The sequence below is a fragment of the Hydra vulgaris genome, chromosome 02, assembly GCF_038396675.1.
Source record: "Hydra vulgaris chromosome 02, alternate assembly HydraT2T_AEP".
Classification (NCBI taxonomy): Eukaryota; Metazoa; Cnidaria; class Hydrozoa; order Anthoathecata; family Hydridae; genus Hydra; species Hydra vulgaris.
The window spans coordinates 17,636,243-17,642,500 of record NC_088921.1 but is presented as its reverse complement, the minus strand read 5'-3'; positions in this window follow the sequence as shown (position 1 = coordinate 17,642,500).

Below are 6,258 nucleotides of genomic sequence, written 5' to 3'. Positions count from 1 at the left end.
TAAGTAGTTGTAGCATTATCGTTAGGATACGGACTGGATTATCGAACTGTTATCAACATTGACTGGATTATCGAACTATAATTGGATTACTATACAGTTAAAGTATTTTATTAATTAAACGACTTTATTAAACGGATATTTACGCTCAGCTATCCGTAAAGTCGTAACAATATTATATGATGTCTCACAAGAAAAGTCATACCACAGTAACAAAGAACAAGAAGACTTGGACTAAAAATTTGGTGAGATTTCAAGAGTCACACAGAAGAAGAGGAAGCGTGGCTGTAGAAGAACATTCACTCGATGAAAAATCCAGAATACCACTTCAATTGCAGATCGTAGGAAGATACCAGTTTCTCGGAGCATATGTTAAAGGAAGAAAAGAACGAATAGACCAAATTTCTAAGGAAATTACAAAATTGTGGGACAATAAACTGAATTTTCCACGTGTGTCTGATCAAGTGATAAGAGCAAAGCTTATGAGGTGCTGAAGGTCTATGATGAATGTGTCAAGCGTGGAAAATATGATGTTCTCAATGCATTATTTGACATCACGAAAGTGAATGGCCAGTGGTTATCCTCGGAAGATAAACGTCTATACCACCTACAAAAAGAAAGTAAAGGACAGGTGGGGTACTCAACAGGACAAGTGGCAAGTAAAGAAACCATTCACCCTTCCAAGAGAAGGAAAGTCCAGTCTGGAACAGCAATACCTTCCACATCACAAGTCCTGTCTACCACAGACAGTGGTACTGAATCTGAAAACTGCAAAAGTAAGAGTGAAGATGATGAAGACGACGACGGTGATAAAGACGATGATGAGGACACTCAGAAAAAAACTAGAAAGCACTACAAAAGTAAATTTGCTGTAAGTATGGTTACATCAAGTGGAGTTTCCACAAAGAAAGCTGCTAAAATATGCAATGTATTATCACAACAAGGTATTGATATTCCAACTCCAAGTCAATCAGCAATTTACAAGTCCATATTCAAAGAGGCAGGTAAATTAAAAAAAGAAATGATACAACAACTTAAAATGGAACAGTGGTCCTTACACTTTGACGGCAAACGAATAGATGATAAGGAATATCAGGTAGTTGTACTTTAGAATGAAAGAACTGACGTGAAACTTGATGCACTGCGTTTAAAAGATGGCAAAGCTGAAACTGTTGCTGAAAAAATTGCCAAACTTATTGATGAATACAATTTGTGGAATTCAATTAAGATGATCATTACTGATACAACAAACGTCAATACTGGGAAGACAAATGGAGTTGTTGTGAAGTTGCAACGTATGTTTAAATTAAAGGGTGTCACAATACCACAATTTATCGGTTGTCAGCATCACGTACTAGACAGGATTCTCCGTCTGGTGATGGACGAAGAACTTGGGGGTGATACCAAATCTCCAAACATTGAATACCCATTTGTGTCTGAACTGTTGAATAAGTATGATGAACTGAAGGATAAGTTTGTGAATGGAACTGTAGAAATTCTTGATAAATCAGGGTGGAGAGACGATATGAAGTTTTTGTACCATTTAACAAGAGTGTTTAGGTTCTATGAAGAACAAAGAAACTTCCCTCTGATTCACTTTCAGAACATTCCTAATATGAGCAATGCCAGATGGAACTCAAGAGCTATTCTCGCCATTCTGGCGTTCATTCTTATGCCTGAAGCGAGAAAGAATTTGGAGAAGGTTTGCAGGTTCATTTCATATGAGTGGGCAGAACATTGGTTTAGTAGTCAAAAGTACAATGACAATGACTTCAAGAATTTATCTGATGTATTGAAGCCTTACAAAAAGGCATTGCAGTCATTCAAAAATCACTGGAAGAAAGAGCCATCCGTCATCGACATACCACGAAGTAATCAGATAGCTGAACGTGCAATCAAGGTGATGCAAGACCTGTATGCTTCCTGCAGAAAGAAAGACAAACTGCAACTTCGATTCATTCTAAGTAATAAGCGCTAGACTCTTTATGAGACGTGAGCATCATGTGACCCATGTACTAAACACAGTAGGCCTATAGACACAGACAGTTATGTATATTGTTGTACTAGACGCTTTGATACTGTTAATTTTGTAATACTTGTATAATTATATATCACATAATGTTTTTTGTTATATCACAGTACATGTTGCATAAATAAATAAAATAACAACAGGAGTATGACTCTTACAACATCTTCAGCCTTTAATATTCATTTACTGTACAAAAGTGTACCTATTGAAAATTCGATTTTTTGGTTTTGGGGTGACCTTTTTTCAAAATATGTCAAAATGAAACATCTATTCGTTCTTTTTACATAAAAGTTCATTGAATTAAGATACAGGCCTAGTAGGTTGCAAAAAACACATATCACTAATATATATATATATATATATATATATATATATATATATATATATATATATATATATATATATATACATATATATTCATTATATAAAGTATATATAAATATATATATATATATTATATTTTATAATATATATATATATATTTTATAATATATATATATATATATTTATATATATACATATATATATATATACATATATATATATATATATATATATATATATATATATATATATTACAATATATATATTTATTATAAAATAGAATATATCTATATATATATCTATATCTATATCTATATCTATATATATATATATATATATATATATATATATATATATATATATATATATACATATATATATATATATATATATATATATATATATATATATATATTATAGAATGTATATATTATAGAATATATATATACATATACATATATATATACATATATTTATATACATATATAATATATAATGGCTTGAAAATAAATAGAAACTTCAATCTAACCAATAGCTTTTTGTCTTAGTTCTGGGAGTCCTTTAAGTTCTAAGTACAAAATCTGATGTATTTTGAACATATACAAGATCTCTTGAAACTACATGGCCTATACTGTCAACAAATGCACACTTCTGTACATAGTAGTAATTAGAAATATAATCTTCTAATTCAGAAAGATGACCAAAAATATTAGGCTCTATGAATAGTTTACTTCCTAAACCTTTGCGTAGAGTAGCAACCATCTTTTTTTGTTTTTCTATTTGACAGCTCTAGCACAACCTGTAACTGCTTAATTAATTCAAGGGAAACCTATTAGATAGAAATTCCTTTTGTTTTATTTTCTGGTGTGACAATTGTGACTTTAAACGGATTTCCTCCTGTAGATAAAAAAAAAGTAGATCTATCAACCAAATTTTCTGAAGCCATTTTACTTTTTATGATTCCAGAAGCAACCTAAATATAATTTGTACTAAAATATAACTTTTGTAGTTAATATTTATGTAAAATCACCGAAAACTTTTTTTTACCTGCTCACCTTGTAGAGAACCTAGTAGGAATGCTAATGAAATTATATTATTCACTGCACTGGTGGGTTTACAGTTATGAGGATAACCACGTGCAAGATATGTATAACAAAAAGAACATAAGCTTGATTCAGATTTAGGTAAACTGATTGTCTCATCTTTTTAGTGGTTTCTAGTGATAAAGTAAAATTTCTAAAATTGTATGATAGCAACGCATTTTGATTTCAGAAATAATTTTTTTTGAAACAATATGGATATTATAAACATATAATATAAACAATACTATTACATAGTAAGGATTTGGTTTGAGTGCCACGGCATAAAACCTGGCGGTCTCTATGGTTCACAGTGTCAGTAATTCCACTAATATACACTCTAAAACAAACATTACAATTGAAAAAAAGTAATAAATATAATTGAATGTAATAAAATCATTGAACAACTAAATTCAAGGTTTGCGAACCTTTATTTTACCAATTATTATTTAATTGCCACTTATTTAGATCCTCGTTAATTAACAAAGTAAATATAAAACATGTTAAATCTAAATTGATAAGTTTACTTGGCAGCACAAACAACTCTTTAAGTTATGCAGAAGATGCTGAGGCTTCTGCTAAATAACGGACAAAGCTATCATCACCATCAGCTAATGAACCAAAAAGAAATGTCACATCTATTTTATCAAATATATTGATGATTAGCAATGATGAGTATGTTAACATTAAAACGAACACCCAAGTTTGTGATAAACTTATTGTATGGAAGTCATTAATTAATAAATACAACAAAGAAAAACATATTCTAATGAATGAAGATCCCTTGCTATCGTGGAAAGAAAATAAAAAATTCACCTCTTCCTCCGATTCCGGTTCCGACTCCAACTTCGTTAAATTAAATATAAAACTTTCTGTTCCGTCTCCGGCTCCGATAAAGTCACCTTCGTAAGCATATTTCGAAACCCTATACAAGTTCAGAATAGGCAGAGATATGCTCAACCTGACTGACTGATTATGAAAGAGAGAATTTTGCGCTGATTTGAATTGCCTTAGGTATTTTAGTTATGAAAGATCACAAACCATTGTAACATAATAATCCATAAGAAAAAATAACTTGATGTCTACAAGTGTGTTTTGATATAGTTAATTGATTACTAAAAAGGAATAACTCTTAACTTACCAAACCTTTATGAAGAACTAAGTGTAAAAGGTAGAAACAAGAAAACTACATGTTGTAGTTTATTTTAATTTCAATATTCAATACATATAAAACATGTTTGTTGATATTTAGCTGTTAACCTGAAAAAAAATTGATTATTTTATTTTATAATTGGTAAAAAATATTAACCCACTAATAGCAACTGATGGTAAATAATATTAAAAAAAGCAACAACTTTTGATAAGTTTCATGTTTATTATGCTATCAATTTATTTTACATTAAATACTCCTGAAGAACAAAAAAATCTGTGTGACTAAAAATGAAAAAAAAAAAATTTTTATAAAACGTATTCCGTACTTCCAAATTTTAAGTATAGTTTGTTTATGTTATTTTTGGTATAATCAATAATATCGACTGCGCTTATTTTGAATTTCTGTGAATATCTCTTGTATAATGATATAAAAAAACTCAATACTCTTTGCTGGCTTGAATATCAAAGCTTATATGTAACTGTACAAAAAAACTGTTCCGTAGAAAAACAAATATTACTTCTTTTGTTAAATTTTCAGATTGCAAATAACTTTGCATTGAGTATGCTTCATAGAATAGGGACATTCCATTTGACAAGAAACACATTTAGGAATCTTTTCACATTTACAATTCAGCTTTAAACACAGGGTTATCTAGTAATTAACAGATTACAAAATGTTGTACAACATCTTAATGGAGAACCAAGAGTAAAGAGATAGAAAAAAGAAACATGGAATTTTGCGTTCAATATTTCTAGAGTTTGTACAAAAAAGTTTTATAATAACAAAAACGCATAGCATGACAACTAACTTTTTTTTTCTAAAAATTTTCTTTTCTTTTCTTGAATACTGTTTTTCCTTTATATGTTTAATTTTTACGACGAATTTTTTTCCCGTCCTGTGTTGATAGTAACACAAAACGAGTATTGATAAACTTAGTTTAACATGACATTGAAATTTATTTGAAAAACCTGCTCGTTTTGATTTTAATTATGTTTTTCAACAAAAGCGCACTTGCCTCTCTTTCAAAATTAGCAAATCAGATTGCTCGTATTTCTGCCTATTCTGAGCCTGTATAGGGTTTCAAAATATGCCCTCCGCAACATCCCTAATTTACTGTTGCCAACTTACTTTTCAGCCCAACTAAAAATGGTAACTTTATGAAACGGTAACTTTGTGAACTGCAAATTCCTAAAATAAACTAAATATCTTAATCATTGAAATTCTACAAAAGAAACACATCTAAGAAAGCGGCAATTATTTAAAAGTTCTTTTACAATGTCCGCATGTGAACAATGGTACCCAGAACTTGTCATGATTTTCAAAAAGCATGCCAATGTGTATCTTTTAGAACTCGAACATATCACTACTTGCTTACACTAAATACTTTTTCAATCTTGTCTTTATAAATTATTCACGCAAAAAGCAAAATGCGCCTCTTATCTATAAAAACTATAATTTCCAACAATTTTATGGCCTCTATGAATATGAAAGGGAAAGGTGGAAAAATATGCTTTAAGAGCACTAATTTATATGGTAATGTGAAAGATATACCTTTATAAGATATGTAAAACTTTTTCATTTTTATTTAGCTTTTATTAAATACGATGGAGCGGCTGAAACTTTAATTGATGGCATTTTGTCTGACTTCTAAAAAAACGCTCCATTTCGAAAAGGTG